Source organism: Limulus polyphemus, unplaced genomic scaffold (assembly GCF_000517525.1).
Source record: "Limulus polyphemus unplaced genomic scaffold, Limulus_polyphemus-2.1.2 Scaffold3886, whole genome shotgun sequence".
NCBI lineage: Eukaryota > Metazoa > Arthropoda > Merostomata > Xiphosura > Limulidae > Limulus > Limulus polyphemus.
In genome coordinates this window covers 43,391-50,408 of record NW_013669496.1, presented here as the reverse complement: position 1 = coordinate 50,408, position 7,018 = coordinate 43,391, and the positions used below count along the sequence as shown (strand labels likewise).

At 35.3% G+C, this 7,018-nt stretch overlaps 1 protein-coding gene across 2 annotated transcripts in view; it reads left to right on the top strand.

Moving 5' to 3' along the window:
• Nucleotides 1-7,018, top strand: part of LOC106470219 — an 89,580-nt gene that overhangs the window by 50,743 nt on the left and 31,819 nt on the right. The window lies entirely within an intron of this gene.

Below are 7,018 nucleotides of genomic sequence, written 5' to 3'. Positions count from 1 at the left end.
CCCAAATATGTCTGCATTCGCTCGATACAATAGCTCTAACAGTTGGAACATTAAAGCACACACGTTACTCAAGAGAGAAAGAATTGATGCTGAAAATTATGAGAGCGATATGGATTATTGTAGTTTGTCAGTAATCAGACGATATGGATTATTGTAGTTTGTCAGTAATCAGACAATATGGATTATTGTAGCTTGTCAGTCTGTTAGTAATCAGACGTATGGATTATTGTAGCTTGTCAGGTCTGTTGGTAATCAGACGATATGGATTATTGTAGCTTGTCAGTCTGTTGGTAATAAGATGCATATTCCTTGGGGATGAGGTCAGTCTTCAGTGCCCCTAGGTTCCCGAGGTTACTTCACCTATTTCAGAGGTTTTGAGTAGTTTTTTTTTCAGTTTAACACACTGTTCATTTAATGTATTTATGTTATTATTGTGTTTAATTTACTGTGTTAATTTCATGCATCAAAAAGTAATAATTACTTTAATATTATTGAGTTGCCAGAGAACAATCTTATAACAAATTATTAACTTCCAGACTTCTTTCTTTGATGTACATGTATAAGATATGCGATAATTATTTTGTTTCATTCAACGCGTTTTGCATAAGCGCCTGATAGTCCGCTCAGACCGTATTAACATTACTGTGTTGGCCTGGCGTTGCCTAGTGATTAGGGCGCTCAACTCGCAATCCACGGGTCGTGGGATCGAACCCCGTCACTGAACATGTCGTGTCCCACCATGCCTTGGTAACAAGGTAGCTCAAGAGTTGACGGTGGTTGGTGTTGACTAGTTGTCTCTTCTGGTGTATCACTTCAAAATTAGGGACGGCTAGCGCAAATAGCACTCGACTAGCTTTGCGCAAAATTCAAAACTAACATACTTGTAACTGGTATTTGAAGATTCGAGTATATTACGCCACACCTCGAACAAGTAGTAACACGTTAGGTTAAGATAGCTGTCTCGGAAGAACGCAAACAAAGATACTGTGTTATCGATAAAGTATGGGCAGAACAGCTGGCAAGTGATTCAGAATCGGATAAAGGCAGATAATTGAAAATGAAAGTTAACATAGGGAATATCTCAAACCGAGACATAAATAAGTGAAGAGGAATAAACAAAATATTAATTAATAGCTTAGATTACTATTCATCTAGAAAATGAGTGAAAGGTTAAGAAAATACAAGTCTGGTGCGGTGAAGAGAAAAAAGATTTGAGGAAACCCAAAACTACAGAAATTGTTTATTCCTAGTAAACCAGCAGAAATTGACAGTGAATTGAAATAAGGTGACTACCAGTACGTAGTAAATAACAAAGGATATCGAAGTATTCTATATAACAACTAAAATATAGCAACAAGATACCAGAACATTTCGGATATTGGTTCATGGCCACAAAATGCATATTACCGGACAAGAGTTTCGTCAGTAAAACACAAACCTTTACAAATTAAAGGCGTTATTTTTTATTTGTTTTCGTTTAAGTAAAAATCACTGGAAGAAGATTTTCAGAGGATAATTATCTTCCGAAAATAAAAAATATGGTTGGTGTATTATTTAAAACTAGGTGCAATGTTCTGATTTTCTTGTAAACTGTTTGGCAATAAAAAAATGCAGCTAACTGATGAAGGTTTTTGTTCCTGGCAACATATTAAAAACTATAGAATCTCACGAGAAAAGCAGTTATCGAATGGTATGTCTTATAATCTCGAAGGAAGTGGAACTCCTGTTGAGAACGAATTTTACAGTAGACAGTACATCTCAAACTCTAATCTACATGGAGTGGCAGCATTTAATAAGCTTAATGCAACAGTTACGCGTTTGGCAGAGTCAAATCAAGTGTTTTGTGGAACTGTGTATGGGTTATATCACTCCTCGAATCAGATTTTTTTTTTTAGCTCAAGTGTAATTGAATGTGATTGATTCCGTTTGTACGTTCATTAACAAACGAAGAAAGCTTTCACTATTTGAGCTCTGGTGTTCAAAATGAGCTGGTGTAGATTATCTCAAAATAATTCGGCAATGCATGTTTAAAAAAATTAAATTTCTGAAGTAAAATTCTGTAATGATAGACTTCTAATTTACGCAATCAAAAGCAGCACTAGGCAATATTACGAATTCTGAATATCTAAACAATGTAGTAAATGTTAAACAAGATTTCATTTCCGCCATTACTGTCGAGAAGACCACAGACTACTTCATCAGAGGTCAATCTTGAAGAGTTTATATAAAATATTTCGGCCGTTCGAATATTGACAAAATCAAGGTTATGGTAACGGCCGAAATATGGGAAGCCAGTACAATGATGTGCATCCTAGGTTGTTGTGATTAAACTAAATGGTATTTTTAGTTCTTTGTAATTGTCATTCTTGGTGCCATCTATTAGGTTATGCCCCCAATCCTTACACGTGCTCTTAAAAAAATTTCAAACAACGTGTTCTATTTTTATGACATCAACTAGCAGATTGACTATTTTGAAGTCCTTTATCAGTACCGCGCGCGGACCACTTTCTAACGCCAAGTGAAAGTGTAAAATTAAAGTTTAATATCATAACAAAAGTATAGGCAACATTAATGAAATTGAATGAAACTACGGTGGATATTCCAACCAATTTTGAAACTGGATCATTAGTAGTATTGGTGAGTTGGCATGATACAAATTTTTAATTTATTTTGTAGTACAAATAAACCTCTAGTTAGCAAGCAAATGTAAAACTCAACGGTGAGAATTGATACTTCTAGTAATTTATTCAATAACTTACGACAAACCCTTCTTCAGTATATAGAACATGGTTTTGGAAGTTCTATGACAACCGTCAAAAAACTGGCAGGAGAATGACCAGATATCCGTGTCAGATGAAAGGAGTGCCTTGCTATTTACGAATCCAAGGATGGAGCCAATCATTGCTGCACTACTACTGTTCAACCTTTTTGTTTACATTGTAATATACTGTACTGTAATGAAGTTGAGCGAGTACATTTAAGTTACTCTGTAATTACATATGAATTACACGTGGTTACCGTGTGGGTAAGTGATACATTTACAAACTTGCAATGCTAAAATCAGAGGGCCGATTCACCGCTGTAGACAGAGCGCAGATAGCTCATCTTGCAGGGGACCCAAAATTTATTTACGACGGACCTGTTGGTGATCATAGATATACTTTTTTGAACGTACTAACACACTTTTTTCCGGCTTTGATGTTAGAAAATCAGTGATCATAATCACACGCTTTATTTTTGATAGCTTAGTAAATAATCCGCATTTCTACCGAATGCTCTCGAATTATTATTGTATTTATGTTGATCGGTTTTAAGTTACAAATTATCATTCCATTTTAAACCAGTGGTGGTATGAAAATTCTGTAAACTGTTTAAAAAAAGTACATAAAGCACATTTTTTTATTTTTAGGAACTCCCGACTGTTCTGTATCTTCGTATTTGAACGAAAATATTTTAAGGAACCTCATTAGAAAAGTAAAAAATGGAATATTTGCATCATTTTCCTAAAATGATGGAAGTATTCCTTACTTTAAGGAGGTTACTTAAACCAATTTCCTTTAACCCTTTGATTGCGGCTGCTTTAAACTCGCGTGGAATTTTTGCGAGCCAAAAATACTCACGTTCAACTGCCAGAGGCAGACCGTACCCTGTATAGCGGATCAGAAGTCAACAAGTTAAAATACGTCTTTTTTAAGAATATGGCAAATCACATGGTTTAATATTTTATAGAGAAGTTGTTAATCGCAGTAAAAATCATGGTTAACCAATAAGTATATTAGAATTGTGGTGCCTGCAGCTACATTGGCTCTGGCTCACTTGGAGTAAATAGAACGCGTTTAGCGGTGACTTTATGGACTTCAAATGCTAAATTTCAGGAATCGATTCCCTGAGATGTAGCTTTGCTCTAAATCAAACGAAGAATACTAAGTCTCCATATTTTTTGACATTATAAGGTGTAAGTTTATAGACTTCAAACAATGAAATTCAGAGTTCTATTCCCGCTATGGACAGATATTTTATTGATATTTCAAGGCACCTACTATGATAGGAAGGTCTACGTAGCATCTATATTATCACCTAATTCAAGGGCTGAGGGTTGTTTGCCATGTTGTTTTTTTGTTGTTGTTGTTTTAGCAAGTTTAACATTGAAATACAATAATATCGGAACACTGCCAAGATGCTTGTGGATATGGTAGGAAACGCAACACGTTTACATTTATCTTGGTGAAAGTCTGTGAACGTGTGTTATTTGATGATATATATATATCTATGTAAAAGTTTGCTAAAAGAAACGCTTTGTAACAGTGTCCTCCAGTGGCATAGCGGTATGTCTGCGGACTTATACCGCTAGAAACCGGGATACGATACCCATGGTGGGCAAACCACAAGTAGCCCTGTGTGTAGTATTGTGCTTAATAACAAACGATGGAAAAACTTTGGAACAGATAACAATGAAGAATAATTATACAAAAAATACCATTGTAGTTACATAATATATGTACTTGTGGTGCCCCCCCCCCGTGGCACAGCGGTATGTCTGGGGACTTATACCGCTAGAAACCGGGATACGATACCCGTGGTTGGCAGAGCACAGATAGCCCATTGTGTAGCTTTGTGCTTAATTACAAACAAACAAACTTGTGGTGCCACCTATTAAATTTTGTTGTCATTTTTATGAATTGTATGATAATATAACTGTTATTTAAACGCTGTTGTCGAATCAAATCATGTCCAACAAAAAATAAAGATCTCGTTCAAAGAAGTTTAACCACTTTCAGCAACTTACTCAACCAGAATCACATATTTTATTCTTAAAACAACCATCTTTTTATGAGGGAATTTTTGTACAGAATTAAACGAATTCCTTCAAGGTGAAGTTCGTCGTAATTGTAACAGAACTCGCAAGAATTTATCATAAAACTTTAAAAAATGGTTCGCTTGTACTTTCACAAAGCCATGGACTTATATCACGCGATAGTAACCTGTATATCAGGTCTACAAAACTTTTATACTTGAGACACGCATATAGCTTCCAATCTTGGAACACATTGTTTGCGAGTTGTCGTTTTTTGTTTCTTTGATAAATGGCCTTCAGCAGTTTTTGGGCATTATAAGAGTGACTGTCAAATCCCACTATTGTATCTGAAAATAGTAACCCGAGAGTTGACGTCGGGTAGTATTGACTTCAGGATTAAAGGCGGCTAGCGCAGATAGTCTTCGAGTAGCTTTGTGCGACGTTCAACAAAACATTTCATAACCAGAGAATGAACAATAATAGTGTTATAAAATAAGCCAGTAGTTCGTTTCTCATATTTTGTCAACACAGGTTAGTGTTAGTCGGAATATGCATTAAAGTTGTCGACAACTATTTGTACATAAACACTTTTTAATTTATATTGTGAAATAAGTTGTCATTTATCATTCTGCTGATCATTCTCGTGATTTTGGGACATGTATAGAAAAGGCTGTTGATAATATATCTATAAATATTTATGGAATATCTTGGCGCGATTAATCGTAAATGCTATCCAAAATTTTAAATAACGTTTCTCTTTAGTCATCTATTTCATCAGAATATATTCTGAGATTTTTTTTTTTTGAGTGAAAGATGTCTTTTTTTTTAAACATTTATATAAATAATACGCTTCCATTTGTCTGTCCTGGTACATTTCTAGCAAATTTCTCGATCTAACGCTACAGATCTTATACCTTTAGAAAGGCCTCTGAAGAGTCCGGGTTACATATTGGCTTTTTAATTTGGAATCACCTTACCTGACTTAGTCAGATTTTTTAATGAAACGAGTATGGGACACGATGACATAATTTCGTTTTAAACACGTGACGACTGGCTTCGATTTCAACTTTCGCTTTTTTATTTGCAAGGTATTTCACACAAGCAAGAATATTTAACTAACATATAATTTTCTAAAAAAAAAAGAACGTTATGAATATTACACTAAATACATGCGCAGTTCGTTCAAAAACATATGCTTATCACTTTGTGAACACGCATTCAGGCGTTTCTGCATATCAGTTAAGTTTGCCTTCTTTATAACTGGCTGGGTGGCTAGGGCGCTTAACTCGCAATCTGAGGGTCGCGGGTCCGAATCCCCGTCTCACCAAACATGCTCGCCCTTTCAGTCGTGGGGGCGTTATTATGTTACTATTCGTTGGTAAAAGATTAGCCCAAGAGTTGGCGGTGGGTGGTGATGACTAGCTGCCTTCCCTCTAGTCTAGGACGGCTAGCGTAGATAGCCCTCGTGTAGCTTTGCGCAAAATTCACTTTAGTTTTCAATAATTTAGCTTCGGTTCGTTTCATAGACTACTGTAAACACCTTTTAGCTGCCTTTTTCTTTATTGTGGGCTTTATTCTTCGTTTTTATGAGTTTTAACTCGTAAAACCGTGTCATACGCTGAACGCTCATAACTGTTTCATACTCTGTACACTATTTTATATATACCATTACTATACGTGTAGTTTCATTAAATATAATTACGCTCGTGTAGTTTTATGAAATAAAGTTACTTGAGTTTTTTGTTTGACCACGTAAACTTTTTTCAAATAAACCAGGATTTATCGATTTAACGCATAATGTTTCAAGAAAGGGTAGCATAATTAAATGGCTTGCGTGAAAATGATAGAATAAGAATAATTCAAGTAAGTGATTGCAGGTCGCGGCTAGTCTAACGATAATAACAAAGGCATGTGATGGTTTTATTGTCTTGAAATTATTATATGTTCTACAGAAATTCCTGTAAGCTGAATCCGAAAATGATATACATTTTTCTCCATCACTTACAGATTTTTCACAAAACGACATAACGCAATACATAAAAGAAAGACCACAACACGTAGTTTTGAAACTATACACCTAGAAAAAAGTTAAGCACCCCCAAATATTTTTCAGGATTGCTTATTGAAATAAGGTTTAATTTTCATGATGTTGAGCAATGTTCATAATTTCAAACATAATTAAAAGGATGTGAGCGTTCAGGTGTGACATTTAAATCAGGCGCG